This window comes from Lissotriton helveticus, chromosome 6 (assembly GCF_964261635.1).
Source record: "Lissotriton helveticus chromosome 6, aLisHel1.1, whole genome shotgun sequence".
Classification (NCBI taxonomy): domain Eukaryota; kingdom Metazoa; phylum Chordata; class Amphibia; order Caudata; family Salamandridae; genus Lissotriton; species Lissotriton helveticus.
In genome coordinates this window covers 855,324,102-855,349,216 of record NC_136067.1, presented here as the reverse complement: position 1 = coordinate 855,349,216, position 25,115 = coordinate 855,324,102, and positions in this window count along the sequence as shown.

Genomic DNA, 25,115 nt, shown 5'->3' with positions numbered 1-25,115 from the left:
CTTTTCCCAATTAAGTGAGGAATTTCATCTACCGCCCACACAATCCTGTAAATTCTCTCATCTTCAGCAAGCTATCGCAAAACATTTAAGCTCCCCACCTGAATTGTTATCCGCTTCTCCTATTTTATCTTATCTGAATTTATGGGGAACTTTTAAGGGTGTCACTTCTGGTCTTTATAAGACTTTCCTGCACCCTCTATTTTTGCAACCCCTTTCGAAAGCTCTTCAATTGAAATGGCAAACACGCCTATCTGTGACTTGCTCAGATACTCAATGGGATCTCATTTTGGAAGGATTACATAAGGGTGTTCAAGAAGCTCGCCTTAAATTTTGTATTTTTAAAATTCTCCTTGAATGGCACTGGTCTCCGGTCAAATTACATCATGCTAAGTTACTTTCACATTCCTTGTGTTGGAGAGGTTCTGCTTCCGGCTGTGATATAACGCACATTATATGTGAGTGCCCTCGTACCAGATCATTTTGGCTTTTTGTACGAAACACTTTGGCTCATTCTATGCCATTGCCCTTACCCTTTACCTCTGCAAATATAATTTTACATGACTTTCGTGGCCTTTCCAAGTTTACTAAACCACAGACCCGTCTTCTCCATACTGCTTTAGCCACAGCAAAAATGTGTATATTGCGTCATTGGAAGTCTTCCTTACCTCCTTCTCAGGAGGAGTGGTTGGTGGCAATGATACAAACAGCTTCTTATGAACGCATAATCTATAGCCTACAGGACCAAGCTTCCATTTTTCTTCAAGTATGGTCCCCATTCCTGGAAACCACAGTGGATAATGACTCTATCTCTACTTCTTTTTCTTCTACGACTATTCTTCCTTCTTAATTTCACCTTCCTTGTAACATGCTTACTCTCTCTTCCTTCTCTCTTTTCCGCTTCTTATCATTCTTCTTGCTTCCATCTCTCTTGACAAATAGTTTGTTACTCTGGGGCGCCTTTTCTTTTTCTTTTTCTTTTCCTCTCTTTTTGTCCTTCCTTTCTTCTCTCTTTCTTTTCTTTTCTTTTTTACCCTAAATTTTGCCTTATGAATACTAGAGGGTGTGTTGTTTTATGCCTCCTTTGTTATATTTTATGATTGGTTTCCTCATTTATACTGTGTTCCATTTCTTCCTCTGCATATAGATCTGCATTTGTGATTTATTTGAAATTTTCTTAATAAACAATTTCAACACAAAAAAATTGCTGAGACTGTATGTGAGGCCCCGCCCCTTTCTCAACCACGCTGCACAGGGCCCTCCTGACATACTACTGGTTGGGGGGATGACCTCCCCCTCCTGGTGTACTACTGGTTGGTGGATGAGCAGCCCTTGGCTGCTGAGGGTTGTTGTGGGGCAAGAACTCCTATTGTTGCAATAAGTAAGTACCTCACAGTTGGATTGCTGAGAAAGCATTGGTGGCCCACCCCCTTTCTGAACCACTCTGTACAGGCTCCTTCTGGCATACTACTGGTTAGGAGATGAACTCTCCTTGGCTGCTGAGGGTCATTGGGGGCCAAGAATCCCTATTACGGCAACAACTAAATCCCCCACAGCCAGATTTCTGAGACTTTGTTAGATGGCCTGCCTCCTTCCTCAACCACTCTGCAAAGGGGCCTCTTGTTGCACTACTGGTTGGGTTATAAACTCCCCTTGGATGCTTTGAGTTGCCCCGTGTCCATCAAGTCTTATCACACTCCCCGCATGCGCAAAATGACGTGACAAGCACGCCAATAGGAAAATAGTTCTGCTCTGTTGCGGAGTGTGGAGTTTAACGGTAACTCCGCATTCTATGTGGAATGCAGAGCTGCTGAGTTCCACAAACTCCACTAGCAGAGTGGAATTTTACGCTCAGGCCTAAAAAAAAACCAAAGGTTACATGGACTGTGGAGGCGGAGTTGTCTGATTGACCACCCCGGGACCCACCTCTCCTTCTGGAATTGGCCGAGCGCCGTCAAGAGGCCTCCTGGATGAGGGTCCTCTCCTAGAATCGTCACAGCAGAGCAATCACACCACTACAAAGGGACACCACACAAGAGGGTAACTTCTTAGAATCTTTATCAGCAATAACGATTGGTTCTTTCGGCAATATGTACAAACGGATCGAGGGATCCTTAGAGTCTCGGTAACTGGGGGAAAAGGGTAGCGCCAGCAGGACTCCAAAGGTGGTTTCAGCGAGGGTGGGCCGCGGCAGCGCCAGCAGGCTCCTAAGGTGGTTTCAGCGAGGTTGGGCCGCGGCAGCGCCAGCAGGCTCCGAAGATGGTTTCAGCGAGGGTGGGCCGTGGCAGCGCCAGCAGGCTCCAGAGGTTCAGGGTTCAAAGTAGCGAGTTCTTCTCAGGGTCAGCCGCGACAGTGTCAGCAGGGCTCTCGACTCCAGGATACAACTACCGACCCATTCCAGAGCTGCCCCAGATATAGGTCTGGAGTCCTTTGATGTCCGGACCCTCGCGCCTGGGGGTCAGAGGGGCCGGGATGAGAGCGTCCAGACACCCGGCAGGGGGGTGGAGCCAGCACCCAGGGAGGCCGGAGGGCGATCGAAACCTGGTGTCCGGGGACGGCTGGAGGCCCATCGAAACTCCCCTCCTCCTTGATCCGTCAAGTGGCCGCTTTACCACCTGGTTGGATCTTGGTGCCTCGATGTCGGGGCTTCGCGGGGACTGTGGCCGAGGTCGGGCCGCGGTCACGTGGTCCGGACGTGGAGGGTCCAAGATGGAGTCGGGGCCTAAAATGGTGGCCCGGGATTGGGGTCGGATCCGCAGAGTGGGGCGAGTAGGGGTCGCCGGGCTCCTAAGGGGGAGAGCCGGGGGTCGCCAGGGGTGGCGGCTCTCGTGAAGGTTGGAGGGGATAGCTGTAGGCCGGGGGACAGGGGTTGATGCTGTCCAGGGCCCGCCATGCGGGAGAAGTGGGACCACACCACGAGGCCGGGTCCAACACACGTCCCCCCCAGCTGAAGGCGGGTAGAGTCACCCATCTTCTTGGGGGGTCTCCTCGTTGAGGCGGAAGAAGCGGGACAGGCCGTCGGCGTTGGCGTGGTCGTTGCCGGGGCGATGTTCCACAGTGAAGTCCATCCCTTGGAGGGAGATGGACCATCGCAGCAACTTTGGGTTTTCCCCTCGCATTTGCATCAACCACCGCAAGGGTCGGTGGTCAGTCTGCACCCGGAAGTGGGTGCCGAAGAGATAGGGTCGGAGTTTCTTGAGGGCCCACACCACGGCGAAGGCCTCTCGTTCAATGGTGCTCCAGCGTTGCTCTCGGGCCAGCAGACGTCGGCTGATGAAGGCCACAGGTTGATCAACTCCTTCGGCGTTGAGTTGGGAAAGGACCGCCCCGACACCGTGCTCCGAGGCATCTGTTTGGACCACGAATTCACGGCTGTAGTTGGGGGCTTGGAGCACGGGGGCGGTACACATTGCTGTTTTCAGAGTCTCAAAGGCGGCCTGACACTCGGGGGTCCAGTGCACCTTCTGGGGCTGCTTCTTGGAAGTGAGTTCGGTGAGGGGGCCAACAATGCTCCCATAGTCCTTCACGAAGAGCCGGTAATACCCAGTGAGCCCCAGGAAGGCTCTGACTGCTGTCTGTGTGACCGGGGGCTCCCAGGCCATGATGGCGTCGATCTTGGGTTGAAGGGGAGCTACATGGCCGCTCCCCACTTGGTGTCCCAGATAGGTCACGGAACCTTGGCCTATCTGGCATTTGCTTGCTTTGATGGTCAGTCCGGCCCGTCCGAGGGCCGTCAGGACCTCCCCGAGGTGCTTGAGGTGCTCGGCCCAGTGGAGGCTGTATACCGCAATATCGTCCAGGTATGCGGCGCTGAACCCTTCTAGCCCTGCCAATACCTTATTCACCAGCCTCTGGAAGGTTGCGGGGGCGTTCTTCATCCCGAAGGGCATCACCCTGAAGTGGTAGTGGCCATCGGGGGTCGAGAAAGCGGAGCGCTCTTGGGTGCCCGGAGAGAGTCCGATCTGCCAGTAGCCGGAGGTTAGGTCGAAGATGGTCAGGTAGCGGGCCGCCCCCAGGCGGTCGATCAGTTCATCGGCCCGGGGAATGGGGTGTGCATCGGTCCGGGTGACGGCGTTCAATCCCCGGTAGTTGACACAAAATCGCAGTTCGGGAGTGGCGCCAGGGGCGGCGGCTTTTGGGACCAGGACTACTGGACTGGCCCACGGACTGTCGGAGGGTTCGACTACCCTCAGGGCCAGCATCTTGGATACCTCCGATTGGATGCAGGTCCGAACTCGGTCGGGAACTCTGTAGGCCTGGTGTCGCATGGGCGGGCTGTCCCCGGTGTCGACATCGTGGACGCACCACTGGGTGACCCCGGGGGTGAGGGAAAACAAGTCTGCGAATTGTCCCAACAATTTCCGGCAATCCTGGCGCTGTTCTGGGGTCAGGGCGGAGGAGAGGGTGACCCCCTCGACGGAGCCGTCTTTTTCGGAGGGGCTCAGGAGGTCCGGTAGGGGCTCGGAGTCATCTTCGGCCCCACCATCCGTAGCCATCAGCAGGCTAAGCTCTGTTCAGACAAAGTGCGGCTTGAGCCGGTTGGAGTGGAGGACCCGGAGGGGGTTCCTGGGGGACTCCATGTCTACCAGGTAAGTGACAGGGCTCTTGCGCTCCACCACCTTGAAGGGCCCCGTCCACTTGTCCTGGAGGGCACAGGGTTCGACCGGGGACATGACCCAGACCTGTTGGCCCGGCTGGAACTCAATGGAAGAGGCGTTTTGGTCATACCAGCGTTTCATCTCCTCTTGGCTGGCCTCGGGGTTGGCTTCTGCAAGTTCCCAGAACTTCCGAGTCTGATTTCGGAGGGTCAGGAGGTACCGGTAGACGTCGGGGGGAGCATCTTGGACTGCGACCTCCCAGCTTTCTTTGACTAGGCTGAGGGGACCCCGGACGGGGTGTCCGTACAATAGTTCGAAGGGGCTGAATCCCAGGGACTTCTGAGGGACCTCCCGATAGGTGAAGAGGAGGCAGGGCAGCAGCACGTCCCATTGGCGACGCAAGGGCTCCTCCATGCCCATGATCATCCCTTTGAGAGCTCTATTGAAACGTTCCACCAACCCGTTCCCTTGGGGGTGGTAGGGGGTCGTAAACATACGTGACCCCGCACTGGTGCCACAGGGATTTCATGTATCGGGAGATGAAGTTCGTACCCCGGTCACTGACGACTTCTCGGGGGAAGCCCACTCGGGAGAATATCACCATCAGTGCCCGGCCCACCACGGGGGCCGTCACAGTTCGGAGAGGGATGGCTTCGGGATAGCGGGTGGCATGGTCCACCAGGACGAGAATAAACCGGTGTCCTTGGGAGGTGCGGGGCTCCAGAGGCCCCACAATGTCTATCCCCACCCGCTCGAAGGGGGTGCTGACGACTGGAAAGGGTTGGAGGGGGGCCTTGTGCTTCCCTCCACTCTTCCCGCTGGCTTGGCAGGTGGGGCAAGTCCGGCAGTGATTGTTCACATCATTTTTCATTTTTGGCCAGTAGAAATGGGTCACCAGGCGGCTGTATGTTTTGTCCTGCCCCAGGTGCCCGGCGAGGGGCACGTCGTGTGCCAGGTTCAGGAGGAAGTCTCTGAATTGGAGGGGGACCACCAGCACCCGGCCGGCCCCCAGTTCGGCAATCTTTTGTTCACTGTAGAGGAGATTGTGGTCCCAATAGACCCAGTGGGACCCCGAGGGGTCTCCGGCGGCTTGAGTGGCGGCTTGCTGTCGGATTCCCTCTAGGGAGGGACAGGTTTTCTGTTCTTGCCGGAACTGTTCTCGTGTGGGGCCACCTTCTTGGCGCCATTGGGCTAGTTCCGGGAGGTTGCCAAGCTCAGCAATTTCTTCACTGTTGGGCCCCAGTGGGTCGGGCTATGGGTCACTGTCTTCGGATACGGCGGGCGGCGGAGGTGCTGGCCACTCGGGGTCTTCAGTCGGGGCGGCTTCCATCGGGGTGGTGGCCCGGGCGGCCATGGATCGGGTGGTCGCGCAGGCCCACTCGTGAAGGCCTAACATCCCCAGGTGCTCTCTTCGTTCGACGCCGGCCCAGGGGGAACTTTCTAGGTCGTTCCCGAGGAGGCAGTCCACGGGGGCATCGTCCCGGATGGTCACTTTCAGCATGCCCGACACCCCTCCCCACTCGAAGGGGATACGGGCCATCTGGCACAGGCTTTCGGAATTGTCCGCCGACCGTACGGGGCACAGCACATTGGGCAGGATCTGGTCAGGGGTCAACAAGTGGCAACGGACGGCCGTCACGCTGGCTCTGGTGTCGCGGAGGGCTTCGGCCCGGTGCCCATTAATGGTGACCCACTGGTGGTACTTCTGAGTGTTGCCCGGGGGATCATGTCTCTTTCGCCTAGACATACTAGGGACATAGCGGCGGGCTCCCACTCGGCCTGGTCGGGGTCATAGTCCTCTTCTTCACCCCTTTCTTCTCCCAGGGCGGTGGCCGCGATCTGGCGGCTTGGAGGACCGGTGGTGCCGGGTCGTTGGTTCATCGGGCAGAGGGGGTCATTGGCATAATGACCGGGCCGCTGGCATCTGTGGCAGGTAACGTTCGGGCGGGGCCCCGGCCGTGCTGGGGGGCCCCTCTTCTGGCCAGGGATGGTGAAGTGGAGGTCGGGGGCGGCCCCGCGGGGGAATCGCGGTTCCTGTTCTGGCCCCACCCGCCGCAGTCTCCCATACGGGGGACCCGGGTGCTCACCCATCGATTGGCCTCGATGGCGAGTTTACGTGGCTCGGTCAGTTTGCTGTCGAGGAGATGTTGCCGGAGTTCGATAGTTGTTGGAGAGGTGCTCCCATACAATGAGGTTGAACAGTTGCTCGTAGGTGGAGACCTGGCTGCCTTTGATCCACCCCTCTAGGGCTCTACTATAGAAGTTCACGTACTCCACCCATGTAGTACCGGGGAGTTTTTTACAGTCTCGGAATCGCTGCCGGTACATCTCAGGGGTGAGTCCATAGTGAGTAAGGAGGGCGGCTTTCATGTGTTCATAAGAGGTCATCTCTGCGTCTGGGAGCTCTAGCAGGGCGTCTCTCCCTTCGTTGACGAACTTCCCCCACAAGCCGGCACCCCAGTCTTTCTGGGGTACTCGATGAGAGGCCATGGCTACCTCGTAGGCCTTAAACCATTGTTGGATGTCGTCGTTTTTATAATATTCCTTGATGACATCTTTGGGGATGTGGACCTTCGTGTCTGCAGGAGGAGGTGGGCTCCGGTTCCCGGAGGCGTTGGCCTCCCCAGTTTTGGCCTTGATCTCGAGTTCTTTTAAGCCACGCTCGTGCTCGAACGTGAGCTTCTTCTCCTCCAAGTCTCTCTGCCTTCGTTTCTCCTCTAGGTCTCCTTGCAGCCGTAGTTGCTCAAGGGCTATCTTTTTCTCGGCCAGCTGTAGTTCTCCGTCCAGACGGAGTCTGGACGGAGACCGTCTTGGTTTGCTCTGAAGCGGTCGCTCCACACGCTCCCTGATCTTCCTGACTCTGCAGCGCCACTCTCCTCCTTGCTGCCTGGTATCGTAGCGCTTGCTGCTGCTAATTAATTATTCATTCACTGAGCTCGTATTGCCTGTAACATTTCATAGCGCCTGGTGTAGTAGCCTGTTATCGTAGCGCTCGCTGATAATTATTATTTGTGATTTGCTCATTGGTGGTTATTGTCATTCTTGCACTGCTTGCATCACCTGCAATATTATTTGTGCCTGGTTGTGCCGCTACCACTGCCCAGATCATAGCGCTATTCAGGCTGTGCCCCTGTTTCGCTTTCTGTTTGTGCTGCCATTTTGTTGTTGTGATCCCTGGCCAGTCTCTCCTCCCCGCTCCCGCCTCCCAACTGACCCTCCCTCGCTCCGCCCCCACACTATCCACTTATGTCAGATGCACTTGCGCGCAGCGTTCACGCGCTGCGGAGGCACGCCGAAGGTGCGCCAAAGGTAAGCCCGTCTACGCCCGTCCGTGCCTGGACCGCGCCCAGGGCCAGACCCCCTGGCCCCCGCAAAACCAACTCCTCCCGCTTAACGTACGACGCCGCTACACTCTCAGCCCTTAACCCCAGCCGACCACCAAACTGCTACCAAGCCGCCCCAGGACACACCCATGGACCCTTCACCTGCCACTCCTGCAAGTTCGACTGCACCAAGACCAACACCAAATCCACAAACTCCAAACAGAGCTCCGACACTAACCACCTGAAGTGCATCCTGCTCAACACCCGCTCGGTCCACAGTCACGCCATTGAACTTTGGAACCTACTCGACACCACATCGCCGGACGTCGCCTTTCTTACAGAAACCTGGATGAACGCCTCATCAACGCCCGACATCGCCATAGCCGTCCCTGACGGCTACAAGATCATCCGAAAGGACCGCATCAACCAAACAGGAGGAGGCATCGCCATTGTTCATAAGAACACCATCCGCATCACGACCAGTTCCGACGACAACCTCACAACCGCCGAACACCTCCACTTCCAGATCCACACCGACCCCAAGACTACACTCAGAGGCACCCTCATCTACAGACCTCCAGGACCCCCCACACAATTCAACGAAGACATCACTGACTTCATCAGCCCACACGCCATCCCCTCCGAGGACTACATTCTACTGGGAGACCTCAACTTCCACCTGGAAAAGAAAAACTACAGCAACACCACCACCCTTCTGGACAACCTCGCCAATCTCGGACTCAAACAACTTGTAGACACCCCTACCCACTATGCCGGGCACACGCTCGACCCAATCTTCACCTCCAGCAAGCACATCTCCTTCAACCACGCCACAACTCTCCATTGGACGGACCACAGCTGCGTTCACTTCAACTACAAAAAGACTACGACCCACAACCACCCACAACCAATTCCCTGCAGAAACTGGAACAAAATCACCACCGACCAGCTCTTCACATCGCTTCACCAAAACCCTCCTACTACTTCATCGGACCCAAACCTTGCAGCCACCAACCTCACACAATGGATCACCCACAGCGCTGACGAATTAGCACCCTTAAAAAAACATCAAATCAAACAAGGTAGCAAAAAAGCCCCCTGGTTCAACGATGACCTTAAGAAATCCAAGAAGATCTGTCGCACCCTCGAGAAAGCCTGAAGAAAAAACCCAACCACTGACAACCTGGCCACCTTCAAAAACGCCACCCGCAATCACCACCAACTGATCCGATCCACCAAGAAATCAGCATTCAAGGATCGACTAGACAACAACTCCCACAACAGCAAGGAACTATTCAACATCGTCAAAGAATTTACCAACCCCACCGCCGGCACCAACAACATCACTTCCTCCCAAGACCTCTGCGACTCCCTAGCCTCATTCTTCCACAACAAAATCGCCGACATACATAACAGCTTTGAAAACCAGCCCGAAGACCGATCCACCCCGCCCACATCCGAACCAAAACGCCCCTCCAACAACCTTTGCGCCTGGAACCCAATCACCACTGAAGACACCATCCGCCTGATGAACTCCATCCACTCAGGATCGCCAACCGACCCATGTCCCCACCACATTTTCAACAAAGCAAACTCCATTATCGCACCCCATCTCCGAGACGTCATCAACTGCTCCCTCAACTCCGCTACCTTCCCAGAAAGCTGGAAACACGCCGAACTCAGCGCCCTCCTGAAGAAACCCACAGCAGACCCCACTGAACTTAAGAACTACCGCACCATCTCGCTCCTCCCATTCCCTGCCAAAGTCATTGAAAAAGCCGTCAACAGTCAGCTCGCCGCCTTCCTCAAATCCAACAAATCCCTCGACCCTTCACAGTCCGGCTTCCGAGCCAAACACAGCACCGAGACCGCCCTCATCGCAGCAACAGACGACAGTCGAACACTACTGGACCACGGAGAAACAGCTGCCCTCATCCTACTCGACCTCTCCACAGCCTTCGACACAGTCTGCCATAGCACCCTTATACAACGCCTCAGCAACGTCGGAATACAAGGAAAACATTGGACTGGATCATCTCGTTCCTCGCCGGAAGAACCCAGAGAGTCCGCCTCCCCCCTTTTAGATCAGAGGCCACCGAAGTCATCTGCGGCGTACCACAAGGATCATCACTCAGCCCCACCCTCTTCAACGTTTACATGAGTCCCCTCGCATCCATCGCGCGCCAACACAACCTCAACATCATCTCCTACGCAGACGACACCCAGCTGATCCTCTCCCTCACCAAAGACCCAAACACCGCCAAAACCGACCTACACGAAAGGATGAAAGAAGTAGCCGAATGGATGAAGAACAGCCGTTTAAAACTGAACTCGGACAAAAAGGAAGTCCTCATCTTAGAATCATCCCCCTCCGCCTGGGACGAATCTTGGTGGCCACCGGCCTTGGGAAACGCACCCACACCCACGGACCATGCACGTAACCTAGGCTTCATCCTGGACTCCTCCCTCTCGATGACCAGACAAGCCAACGCCGTCTCATCATCATGCTTCAACATCCTACGTATGCTCAAACAAATCTTCCGTTGGATCCCCACCGAAACAAGAAAGACGGTCACCCATGCACTGGTCACAAGCGGACTGGATTACGGAAACACCCTTTACGCCGGAACCACAGCCAAACTACAGAAAAAACTCCAACGCATCCAAAACGCCTCAGCCAGACTCATACTAGACATCCCCCGCCAAGCTCACATCTCCGGTCACCTGAAAGACCTCCACTGGCTCCCCGTCAACAAGAGAATAACATTCCGTCTCCTAACCCACACACACAAAGCCCTCTACGACCTAGGACCAGAATGCCTCAACACGCGCCTGTCCTTCTACACCCCCACCCGCCAACTACGATCGTCCAAACAAGCCCTCGCCGCAATTCCACGCATCCATTGATCCACCATGGGAGGAAGATCCTTCTCCTACTTAGCGGCCAAAACCTGGAACTCTCTCCCCACCCACCTCCGCCTTACACAGAACCACCTCTCCTTCAGAAAACAACTAAAAACTTGGATCTTCGATAAGTAAAGTACCCCTACCCCCCCCCTCAAGCGCCTTGAGACCCTCTGGGTGAGTAGTGCGCTATACAAATGCTAAACTTGAACTTGAACTTGAGTCGGGCGAGCTCCAATTCGTGGAGCCGGCTCCTTTCTCGCTCTCGGGCGTCTTCGTGGGAGAGGCCCGTGTCTATGTTTGTAGGTCTTTCCCCCACTGGGGTTGCGTCGGTCTCCGGGTGCATGTTCGGAACTGTGTTGTCTTTGCTCTGGGGTGGCGTTGCTCCTGCCTCCACCAATGTTTGTAAGGCCTGCTTGAAATCCTCCTTGGTGCCTAGTCCAGTGGTAGCGATGCCCAAGTCCTTGCAGAATTGTTTCAATTCTTTGTGGTTATATTCTTCCAACCGTTCCTTCTGGAACTCTGCGGTCGGTCTGGTTTCTTTGGCCGTCATGGTTGCGGTGTGTTTCTGTCAGTAGTGGGTGAGTCACTCTCTGTACGATTTGCGTCGGCTCGGATCCCACCGCTGCCACCAATGTTAGAAAGGCGGTCCCTGGGGAGGCAGAGATGTCTGACTGACCACCCCGGGACCCACCTCTCCTTATGGAATTGGCCGAACGCCGTCGAGAGGCCTCCTGGATGAGGGTCCTCTCCTAGAATCGTCACAGCAGAGCAATCACACCACTACAAAGGGACACCACACAAGAGGGTAACTTCTTAGAATCTTTATCAGCAATAACGATTGGTTCTTTCGGCAATATGTACAAACGGATCGAGGGATCCTTAGAGTCTCGGTAACTGGGGGAAAAGGGTAGCGGGACAGTCTTGGTACCAGTCTGGCACAGGGGTACCCTACGCTCAGCTCTCAATCCTCGAGCTGGGGGGATCCGCCAGGTCGGGCCGCGGCAGCGCCAGCAGGCTCTGAAGATGGTTTCAGCGAGGTCGGGCCGTGGCAGCGCCAGCAGGCTCCTAAGGTGGTTTCAGCGTGGTTGGGCCGCGGCAGCGCCAGCAGGCTCCGTAGATGGTTTCAGCGAGGGTGGGCCGCGGCAGCGCCAGCAGGCTCCAGAGGTTCAGGGTTCAAAGTAGGGAGTTCTTCTCAGGGTCAGCCGCGAAAGCGTCAGCAGGGCTCTCGACTCCAGGATACAACTACCGACCCATTCCAGAGCTGCCCCAGATATAGGTCTGGAGTCCTTTGATGTCCGGACCCTCGCGCCTGGGGGTTAGACGGGCCGGGATGAGAGCGTCCAGACACCCAGCATGGGGGTAGAGCCAGCGCCCAGGGAGGCTGGAGGGCGATCGAAACCAGGCATCCGGGGACGGCTGGAGGCCCATCGAAACTCTCCTCCTCCTTGATCCGTCAAGTGGCCGCTTTACCACCAGGTTGGATCTTGGTGCCTCGATCTCGGGGCTTCACGGGGGCTGTGGCCGAGGTCGGGCCGCGGTCACGTGGTCCGGACGTGGAGGGTCCAAGATGGAGTCGGGCCTGAAATGGTGGCCCGGGATTGGGGTCGGATCCGCAGATTGGGGCAAGTAGGGGTCGCCGGGCTCCTAAGGGGGAGAGCCGGGGGTCGCCAGGGGTGGCGGCTCTCGTGAAGGTTGGAGGGGATAGCTTTAGGCTGGGGGACAGGGGTCGATGCTGTCCAGGGCCCGCCATGCGGGAGAAGTGGGACCACGCCACGAGGCCGGGTCCAACATGGACGTTTTATAGCTAGGAAAAATAATTTTTAAAATCTATGGAAAATCAGAAAAAAATCAAAGGTTACAAGGACATTATAGTTAGGAAATACAATAAAAAAACGTTAAAATTCACTGAAATAAACAAAGGGTACAGAGACTTTATAGTTAGGCTCACATTTCACTCATACAAAACCAGTGAAATTCAACAGTTATAGTTACCTAAGCTAACTATACTTACACCCCTGCAATGCACTGCTTATGACCTATCATATTATATCATTGATGACATGGTCAGTGACATCACTGATGACATCACTGATGACATAATTCAATGACGCACTCACATACCCACTCACACCCCCATACAACTTCTCATATACCAACTTACACACCCACACAACAACTCACATACACATTTACAGACCCATACAAGTACTCACAACCTCTTACTCATCAATAGAGCCACACAGACACCCACTCACTCACTCATACAGGCACTCACACAACCACTCACTTACCCATAAAGCTACTCATACAACCAGTCACTTACCCATATAGCCACTCACAGTCACACACTCACCCAAACAGCTACTCACACACCTGCTTATTCACCTACACACCTACTTATCCAGCTATGCATCCACTCACACACCCTCTCACTCAAAATATAGCCTCTCAACACAGCCACCCACTTATCCAACTATACATCCATTCACACACCCACTCACTCACCCATACAGCCTCTCAACACAGCCACTCACTCACCCATCCAAGCACTCACACACTCCCTCAAACACCAACACAACCACTTACATACCCAGTCACACATCCATACAAGCACTCATTCATCTGCTCAAACACCTGTACATCCATTCACACAGACACTTATTTTACAAAACAGCTACTCACACACCAACTCACGTAACCACACAACCACTAAAACACCCACTCACTCATCCATACAGTCACTTACACATCTGCTCACCCACCCATACAGCTACTCACACACCCATACAGCCACTGATATACCCACTCATTCGCAAACATAGTCACTCACACAGCCACTCATCCACCCACACAGCTACTCACATACCTATTTATACACCTATTTATACACCTATACAGCCACTCACTCACTCAGTCGTCAGCCCATCAGATGTCTGTGTGTAAGGAGCGAGGATCTGTGGAGCTGTGAACGCCATCGAACACCGTGCACTGTACAACATACACCAATCACCCAACGATGCTGCTCCACTGCCGCGAGAGTAGCAGAGCAGCGGTGCAGCAGAGCAGCAGAGCTCCAGACAAAAAGACCAAGGAGCTCTGCGGACTACTCGGCGTGCCCCCTTTCCCCCACCCCGGCGGTCCCCACAGGCCACACGGGAGGCTCATAAGCGGTAGGGAGGCAGAAAGGGGCAAAGAGTGTGGCCAGGTCTGCTGAGGGGGCTTGACAGCGGGGGGCTTGACAGCAGGGAATAATGAGCGTGGCCGCCATTAGGTGTAGCTGCGTAGTGCGAGCCCGGTGAGTGCGCGGAGGTGGCCCAACTAGGTTGGGTGCAGCTTGTGGCTCATCAGAGTGCCCTGCTCACTTGTCCCAATACTGGCCATACACTTTAAAAGCTTCAAAAGTGCCCAAAAGCATAAAGTGATGCACTGAGGGAGAACGAGAGGAGAGCAGGATGTAGTTCGGCGGAGACATAAACAGCAAGCCGGGGCAGCTTCAATCAAAGTGAACAATGTAGCCAATGGGGTCTTTATGGAGGAGCCAGGCATAGTGGTACAAGGGGAAGGGTCAGCACCCTTTCTTGTTAGAACCCCAAATTGCAAACAAAATAAAAGGGCGAGGAAAACTGACTTTTTCAGGAACCCAGTGGACATATTACTTATATATCATATGGATATGCACATTAGAGAACTACAAAGCCCGATGCAACCACAGCCGCCTGAGAATTCCAAATGGGCCCCCATCGCAGCTATGAGTAAAAAAAAAGGGGCTGAAACTTTTTTCCCTCTTGGGAGCTAAATACAAAGAAAACCCTCTTTAACTGGGGAACCTGGGCCTTAATTAGTGATCGGCTACGAGAGAGGCAAAGTAGCTTGTTAGTGGCCTTGCAAAAGGAGACGCCAGTAACACAGGAAGCATGTGACAACAGTTCTTCACAATTGAATACAGAATCTCTAAACAGGGATAGGGTGCCAATGGGGCCAATAGTACTAACGATTCCAACTAACCCAACTTGCTTAGGTAAAGACATTCAGACTCTAGCAGAGGTGCATCAACATACGGATAACAACATGGTGAATATGGTTAACATGTATGATCTAGATGATCTAGAAGGAATTGCCCCTATATGGAAATTAAATCTGGAAATGGACTTATCGGGCCCCTTGGGGACTGATCAATCAATACAACACCTGCTGAGAAAGAAGCTCAATCAAAAAATGTTCATGAACTATCTCAGATAGAGGACAAGGTTGAAGGAACAAATTTGCCGGGGGCACAACCTGCTGGCTCCCCTTTAGTGGGCTCCCCGGTTATTTGCACTCAAGTCGGCACCCCAGGTAGTCAACCAATTGGGGAACAAGGCCTGGAAAGCAACACTTGGGAGATCTTACTTAATTCATTTAAATCGGTTGTCAACGATTTGACATATCACTTAAGCAAGTTAGACATCCAGGTGGATCTTTTAAACACAATGGCGTTATATATTTTATGTCTATTGATACAAAAATTGGAGTATTGAAGCAGCTGGTACAAAGGGCGCAGGTGGAGATACAGTCCACTAGCACTTGTAACTGTAGCCCAGTTCTGGATAAACTGTCCTCTCTTCCTGGGATGCTTGATCAGGTCCTTGCAGAGATAAGGGGGAAGTTACAATCTGCCAAAGTTGTGACGATCCTGTTAGGTCAAACAAATATCAACAGGGGGGAGATAGAGGGAAAAAAGTCTGCCTGAGTCAGTGAACAGGAGAAAAGGTGACCTTGGGGGGAATCTCCCAGCGTGGAAAAGTTACAGCAGAGAAAGGAAGTTGATTTAACACTGCAAAGTAACCGGGTCATCAACTTAGACCTTAGTGAAATGTTCTCAGGCGACCAGTCATCGTTCAGTGCATCAGGTACGAATGGGTCAGTGGAGCAGGGAGCATTAGAACCAGCCTCACAAGGGGAAACGGTCAAGATAACTAAACTTTCTAAGAGACAGCGCAAAAGACTTAGGAAAAGCCATAATAAAAAATATATGAAGAGGACTTCAGGACATCAAGGGAAGGTTTATCCAATTTGTTTTCCAAACATAGGTAATCTAGTGGCGTTTCCAGAAAAAAGAATGAAGACGCAATAGTGGAAAACAAAGAGGAAAAGGAGATTGAGACAATATCAGCTCGAGCTAAAGGAAAAACAACAAAGAAGGAAAAGGATCGACAAACGGACAAGATCCAATGGGGGTCAGTCCGGGTGAGTCCAGGCAAAAATTAAGTAACAAGCCAACGTAAAATAGTTAAGTCAGCGGTGCACTGGGAAAGAACACAAAAAGCTCCTGAAGTAGAGAAAGGCACTGAAGATAAAGAGGAAAAGGAGATAAGAATGCGAGTAAGGGAAAAATCACTAAGGGACCGACAAGGAGAACGGATGCAACAGCCGCCAGTAGTCTCTCAGCTGAGAAATAAGGTCACAGACGAACTAGTGTAGGTCAAGAATACACAGCAGGAAATAGTTTGTACTATACAGCAGGGTAAAAGAGAGTGGTCGATTTGCCCTAGCCCGCCTAGCATTCACTGTAAACTGACATTTTTTCCAAAATATAGATCTAGGGGGCATTTTGTTAGAATAAATAGAGGGTCCATTATTCGAATGACCAAAGAAATACCAGCGTTGCACCACATAAAGTCTACGGACATACATTCAATTACATTCGTAAACATCCCGACATGGGGAGGTGAGGAACCGACAATGATTACATGGGCTACACCAGAGGTAGTGGACCAAGTATGGGCTGAAAAGGAGAAATTTGAAAAATTGGGCATTGAAATAACTAGGGAAAAGGAGGAACTCTACCCACAGTTTTTATATCCGGATGGTTACGGAACTCGTCTTAAGATGGAAGGAGAGGAGTGTGGTAGGGGATGTCAAAACCAAACAAAAAGTCCATTAATGTGTAAGAAAAAGCGGCTTTTGGGTCTAACGACGATTTTAAAGGGGGCAAGGGGCATTCAATTACACCTTTAAGGGAAATGCAGCCCCTCAGGCAGATAACAACTATATGGACGCCATGGTGAGGGAAGCCCTACATCCAAAATCTAATTGGTCTTGGCTCCTGAGTGTCCTGAGTGCCAGTTCAGAAAAAGATCTTAGAACCTGATAGGATAAAGACCACATCGTAGGCAATAAAGTGAACAAAGTGGACATCTGTTCATGGCATATAGGAGGTCTGGCAACAGAGGTAGATGACCAGGAATTTAAAATTTTCATTAGAAAGTACCAGATAGTCCTCTTTCAAGAGACATGGGCACAAGATGAAACAAAGCTTCAGCATATTTATGTTACAGTAAGCCAGCTATCAAAATAAAATCAAAGGGGCGAGCAGCAGGAGGTCTGGCTTTATACATAACAGTGAATCTAAAAATAAAAATTAAAAAAGTTGAAATTGATCACCCGAACATACAAGCAATAAAGGTTTGGCCACTAAGTCCAGCAAACATGATCCCCTTGTTGATAATAAATGTGTATACACATCCTCTCAGTAGCAGAAAGAAGGAAACTATCAATAAGATAGTGAGTCTACTGGCATCACAAAGCACAATTAATCCAGTACCCCGGATCCTCTTGACAGGAGATTTTGATATGAACCTCTTCCAGGTGACGCCTAGGGATCAAATATTGGACGTTATTGATCAATTCTGGCACATCCCGGCGACTGAAGTATTCAAACAACAATCTCATAGAATGGGTAAAGAAGTGGTGAGAAACCTGGAGCACCACGGTCTTTGAGTACTGAATGGCTGGATGGACCCGCACATTCCAGCTTAAGCGAGTCATTATTCAGCAAAATTGAAAGCCGTTATAGATTATTCTTTAGTGTTACTCCCACTATATCAGACGGTAACAAGCTACAATTTGGGCAATAGGCTGGAAAGTGATCACCAGCCACAAATGATCAGTTTTTAATTTAAATATTTCTCTACGCAAACAAATTGCCCCAGAGTTAGGTCAGTCCATCAGTCTTACTTATAAAAGGCTACACTGGTCAGTAAGGAATGTATGACATTACAACGCATACATTTACAAAGCATGCCTTTACAACACAGTTTTTACATCACAACATCCTTTACAACGCACTCCATTACATCGCATGACACTACATCGTATTTTTTAGAAACTACCTTTACAACTCATTCCATTACATCGCATTATACCTTTACAACGCATACCATTACAACGCATACCACTACATTGCATTTAAGGAAATTATTGTATAGTATAGGGGTAAAAATTACTATTGTAACTCCAGGGGGTGCAACAGTAGGGTAAGTGTTGGATAGTGAAGGGGTAAAAATTACTATCCAAACTCGAGGGGGTGTAACAGTAGGGTAAGTTTTGGATAGTGTAGGGTTGATATGCGTTGCAATGGTATGCATTGTAATGACTGCGTTGTGGTGACATGCGATGTAGTGTCAAGCGATTTAGTGTCATGCGTTGTAATGCCTTTGTTGCAGTGACATGCATTGTAAAGGATGTGGCGATGTATTGACTGCATTGTAAGTGTAGTGCGATGTAATGGTTGCGTTGTAAAGGATGTTTCCAGTCAGGAAGTAGCTTACAAAATGTTGAACAGCAAGCAATAGACCTGGGGGAAGACTTAAACAATACTGATCAAAATCTTTTGACCCTTTGGGAGCAGTTCTCAATCTGTCTAGTAGAGAGAAATGCTGTCCAGTCAAAAGTCTTGGTATCAACAGCTACTTCTTTTCAAAGAAGATGTCTGTGCAACTTAAAACAGCAAAAAGGAAATTGAATCACGCCCTGAGGGTTCTAAGAAACAACGCATTCTCCATTGTCAGGAGTGAGGCCGTACCAAAGTTAAGGTCACTCTATAAAAAAGAGGTATGGGCACAAACAAAAGCTGAATTAGAGCCGTACAGATGTAAAACTAATTATGCAGCTAAATGTAAATGTATACGAGAAATTTGGAGACTGGTAACCCAAGCTAATGGTAGGAAACAACTACAAGTAACATCAAATATATTGGAAGAAGCCTGGGAAAAGCATTTGGAAACTACCTCAGGTGGCATAAGTATCATAAAAAATCTAGTTGAAGATGGAACAGGTGATACTTCAAGGGAAAACACGCAGTTAGAGATCCAGCATATAACAGTGGAGAAAATCATAGGTTCTGTCACCGGAGTGGTGCTCCAGGGCCAAATGGCCTCCCTCAAGTACTATACAAGGAAAATCCGTAATATTGGGCAAAGAAATTGACAATATTATTTAATTATGTTCTGATGGACGAAGAAATCCCCGATAAATGGAGGGGCTCAATTTTGGCCCCGATTTATAAAGCTGGTCACGTCTCGGACCCTGCTAACTACAAGCTAATAGCCTTATTGGAATGTGAAGCAAAGTTTTCGCTAAATGTTTGCTGGCAGAGTTAATGGATCGGGTGGACGCCAGTAATCTGCTGCCAATGAATCAAACAGGGTTTATTAAAGGCATTGGGACTATCATTAATATTCAAATGTTAGCTATCATAATTAAAATGGCTAGGCGCCGATCATTGAATCTTCATCTGTTTTTTATCGATTTTAGCTCTGCCTTTGACACTGTGCAAGGGAACATTCTTTGGCTGCTGAGAGCAATCCAACTGGTGTATACTAATACCTGGACGAGAGTAAGGTTGGGCCAGGGAACAGCAGTGTAAAAAAAATGATAACAAGGAATGGTTTGAAGCAAGGATGTGTACTGGCTCCAACCTCGTTCAACCTTTATCTTGCTGACATCTCTTCAGGGTTGAATAGTAATAACTCTCACTCTCCATCGTTGGCCGGTTTTAAGGTCTCCCACTAAGGGGCCGATTCTGATCTCGGTCGGACGGGCTCCAAATCAGTTTCGGGATTAGCGGGTCGGATTCGGAGGCTGAACTTCCGTCCTGTTCATGCACCGGTCTGGACGACGAAGTATGATGCAAACAAGCGGGAAATCTCCAACTGAATCGTTTCCGGGTCCGAACCGCTCGGTACGTCTCGGCCGTAGGCTAACCGTGGCGCGCAATGTAGGCGAATTCCGACCGAGCCAGTACGATGCGCAATTTGGACAGCCGGATCGAGTCGGAGCATCCGGCTCACAATAGCTCCCGGAGCAGGACTTTGGGGGACCGACCCCCTGTTACCCGCAGCCTTACGGCTCGGACACAGGGGGGAGACCCATGGGTCTCCCCAACACAGGCATGTATGGTGTGGATGGCACTGACGCGTACACACTGTAGGGGGTGCACTTGTCCGGAACATACCCATTCAGTCAATGGGAGCCCATGTACGCGTTGTACGACCGGCTCCTATTGACTTCAATGGGAGTCTGACCGAAACGAGCCCGACAGCATACAACCGCATCGTCGCTTGGTCGGACTGCAGGAGTCCGGAAAGGTCGGAAAACACCCCGGATCCGGCTCGGTCGGAGTGATTTCCGACCCAGATCGGAATCTGCCCCTTATTGTATGCCAACAATATTGTATTAATAAGTTATACAAAGGTGGGGCTGCAGAAATTAATTAGCGAAACTGCTCTTTATGCTTCATCTCATGGGTTAAAGTTCAATTTAAAGAAGACAAAAACTATGCACAACCTATATTGAGCATAGAAGGGTCGTTAGAATCTGTTTCAGAGTACAAATATCTGGGTGTCGTACTAGACGCAAGGGGTTCGGGTAAGAAGCAGTGTGCAGCACTACAGAGAAGAAAGAACTGCAGCATTCGCCACCCTCCAGAATAACTTAAAGGGGCTTTCCCTCAAACCGTTACTACAGTTATGTCAGTTAAACATGTTCCATCTCTGACATAAGGTGTAGAGAATTTAAGAGGATGTGCTGATAATATCATAGACAAGCTTGTGACAGGTACCTGGTCGCCTGTTTAATCTCCATCAGCAGACATCACCAGCGCAAATTTAACTTGAGTTCGGTCTTAAATGACAGTATTTAAATAGCATAGGGGCATAATTGAAATTCTGGCATAAACTTAGAAGGGATAATAATTCCACGCTAATGACAGTGGTCTGGGAGGCTATATGTGACAGCAAACCTAAGCAGGCCCATAGACATGTTTAAGGTTGAACAATTATGGGATTTACCCCTCTCACAGGTAGAATTTAACAACGTTATAAATGGGTGCAGTAAACAAATGTCTTCGCTATTGGATAGAGCAGTATTGGCAAAGAGATCTCATGCATGGACAGTGATTGCTTCCTGTGGCATGCTCAAAGCTCAGAGTTATCTATGGGATCTGAATAGCCAAGGGGCTAAGCTGAAATTTATGAGACTCCGATTTTGCACTAGCCAATTTCGTGGACACATTCCAGCTTGGAAAAAGCTGAGATGTGAAAGGACGTGCCGTCTTTGTAATTACAAGAGAGAAGACAGCTGCCATATCATTTGTAGCTGCCCAGCTTTAATAGTTGAATGTAGAAGAGTGCTGAGATTGGACTTTAATAGTCCACTGATACAAACATGTCGACAAGCAGTCCTAGCCTGCTTGCAGGGAGAATGTTTACAATTCACTGGCAGATTTGTGAAGTTCATAGACATAGTAGAGAGGAAACTGATTAACAGTAGTGGTTAATGAGGAAATATTAGCATTTATTAATTGATGAAGAGTATTATTAATTATGTGGTTTTTAAATAAAGGTACGGGATTGGTTACATGTGAAATGTAAGGAAATTGTATAAAGGTGTTTTATTGTAAGTTTTTGTTAATTGAACAATACATTTTTTCACTCACACACCGACTCACACACCCATGCCGGCACTCAGACACCCACTCACACAAGGATACACACAGTCACACCATAGCCACTCACATAATATATGTTACAATTAGTATCACTCATTAGTAGTACAAAAAGTATACTATTTCTAACTTTTGTAGCACCTTGGTATATACGTTTAACACTCATAAATGTTTAGAAAACACTCACAGGATGTCAACAATGATGTCAATTGAGATGTCTTCAGTGATGTCACTAACCATGTCATGAGCTTTCCATTTTTTCTTTTAAAGATCCTCTTTCATTTCTTTCATTTCTTTCTTCTCCTTGATTCTTTGTGACCATTCTGAGTCTCCACACCTGCTTACTTCTCATATCATCTGCAGTGTGCTGCTGGACCTCGATATACCAAAATGACACGGGTAGCAGAAGTGACACGCTATATCCTTTGACCTTAATGATGTCACAGGAAGTGACATCATATGACCTTCGACCTTGCATTGTCCCAAAAAGTGACGTCACGTAACCGTAATCCTGATGACATTGCAATAATTAACATTGCTAAAGTTACATAATAGCATTATTAATATTATGTATTCTTCTAGTGGAGAACAAAGGGTGGGGGGTTCTCTTCCCTAACACAATTGTGAAAACATTGACTTTACTAGTGCATTTTAATGCACAATTTTCACATTAATACGCTAAAAAACCATAGGCTCTAAAAGACACTCACTAAATATTTGAGTCCTTCCATGGTGTGTCAAGCTACTGAAATCTGACAGTCCCCATGAGTCCACGCAATTATATTTTTTAAATGCCCTATGGGTACACTGTTTTGTCAAATATTATCTCAATTTCTAGGACCAGCATTTTGCCATGGTAGCCCCTTTTGCCCAAACATTACATACAATATGCCAGTAATTTCCAAATACTGCTTCTCTTGCACTATGGAGGTCCCTTATGTCAAAGAGTATTTGTTACAGGTGCCAGCTATGCCAAGAACCACATTTTATCATGAACGGCCCTATGACCTTGCCACACTTGTCATCCCACATGCCAAGAAGTTCCCTCAATGTGACATCACAAACAATTTTCTACAGATGCCAACAATGCCAAGAATCTTCTCCTGGAGGCCAGTGCTGGCATTTTTTCATGGGTGCTCCATGCCAAAATGTACCTACAGAGTGCCAGCAGTAACATTTTGCTGAGGTTATCCAACATGCAAGTATTATCTCCAGTATCCCAGTGCCAACATTTTGTCAAGGGTGCTTCTATAAGCCAAGAAGCATGCCAGGTCTATCATTTTCACCTACTCATGTGCACTCACTCTCACCATGAATCACTCATTTGCACTCTCTCACTCACTCTTACTCTGACTCACTGATACATACTCAATCATTTTGACACACACATCCAAGATCCAATATACAAACATACATGCTCGCATACATACATGATCTCACCCAAACTCACTCTCACCCACATGCATATACACAACATACATTAAAACCATTGTATTTTTCTTATCTTAGATGCCAGTGAAGGTCCAGATCTTCCTGCTCTATTTTTTTATTACACTAATAGTGAATGATAAACTGTTATCCACTGTTAATGTAATAAAAAGATGAGCAGAAAACAAGGTTAGAGCCTGACTCTGATAATGCCAGACGCCCATGTGTTCTTGGTACTGATTTTGCCACCTTTGAGGCGAGGGGTCGCAAAGGCAGTGCCAGGTGTAGCAACGGGCTTGCTAGGGGTTGAAACTCGGACCCCTGATGCCCCCTAAATGACATCCATGAGTGTGCTGCATCCTTTGCAGCCACTATGTCTAAATCTAGCAGTAATCTTCTAAGGTATTGTGCATACTCTATCACTGTTTGTATTGCTCCAAGATATCCCACAAATTTCTTCTAAACATGGCCTCTATGTTGGAACATAAAAACGGTGTTGAGACAGAATATCGAGTAGGAAATGTCGACTTACACAAATATCGAGTTGGAAATATCGTGATTCAGAAATATCAACAGCAAGAATTTCGTGGTTAAGAATATCGAATTTAAGGTAAGAAACATTGTTTAAAAAAATATAGAAGTCATTAATATTGTTTGCAAAAATATATTTGTTTAAAATATCGATTTTTAATTAGTGTTTTGCATTTTTGTTTATATTTTAAATGTATGTCTTTAAATATATGTGGTACATTTTTTGTAATTATCAATTTTATTTTAATTACATTTTGCGTTTTTTAGTTCCATAGACGGGTTGTGGGTTTATAGGGGAATAGGGTGGGAAGTAATTTAATTACAATAAATTAATGATTATTTTTTATTTATTTTATTTAGATTTTATAGTGTTAATTGTGGGCAGTATTTATTTGTCATTAATTGTTAATTGGTTTTTAATTAATTATGGTAATTGTGTAAAAATGTTTTAGATGCGTGTTGTGGGGTTTATAGGAGTAAAGGGGTGAGAAGTGATTTATTTTTGATTCATTAATCACTAGTTGTTAATTTATATTAATTAATTAATTTTAAATTAATTTTAGGTGAGGGTTGTGGGGTTTACATGGGTAAACGTCGGGAAGTAATTTATGTTTAATTAATTAATAATTAGTTCTTAATTACTATTAATTAATTGATTGAAAACTAACTATGAAAATTGTGTAATAATTTGAGTTGAGGTTTTCATAGGGGTAAAGGGTGGGAAGTAATTTATGTTGAATTAATTTATAATTATTTGATTTTTATTATTAATTAATTAATTGATATTTAATTAAGGGTAATTGTTTAAATTTTTTGGGTGCAGGTTTTACTTTTATTAGGGTAGAGGGGGAGTAAATCAATGTTACTTACATTATAATTAGTTGTTAAATACTATTAGTTTTTAATTGAAAAAAGTTTTAATTGTATAATTAATTTTTTACAGTTCAATTTTAGCTGTGGTTTGTGGGGCTGTAGGGGTAGAGTGTAAGATGTTTATTAATTTTTATGAGTTTTAATTTGTTTATTAACAAACAATATGTCTTTAATTGGTACTTAATTATGTTATTTATGTAAGGATATGTTTTTTATTTAGATGCACGTTGTGGATTCTGTGGTGTAATAGGGTAAGAAATAAAAAATGTAATAATTAATGTTTTTGTTTCTAAATAATGTCTAATTAGAATATTTATTTGTTTGAAAAAAAAATCATTTTATTTAATATAATATTGGTAGGTAGTTGACATATGCATTTAACAACATAATATGTTTTTTTTAATTTGTAATATTAAATATATTTGTATTTACATTTTTAAAGTATTTATATATATATGTTTTTATTTCTTTTGTTTTTTTAAATATTTCTGTTGTTGTTAATATTTTGTTTGTTTTTAATTTTGAACTGACTGGAGTTAGAATATTAATTTTTACTCTTCCGCAATCCAACACTTTACCTACTGTTGCACTGATTGGAGTGGGAATAGTAAATTTTACTCCACCACTATCCAACACTTTCCCTACTGTTGCATTAATTAGAGTGTGAATAGTAATTTTGACCCCTCCCCTATC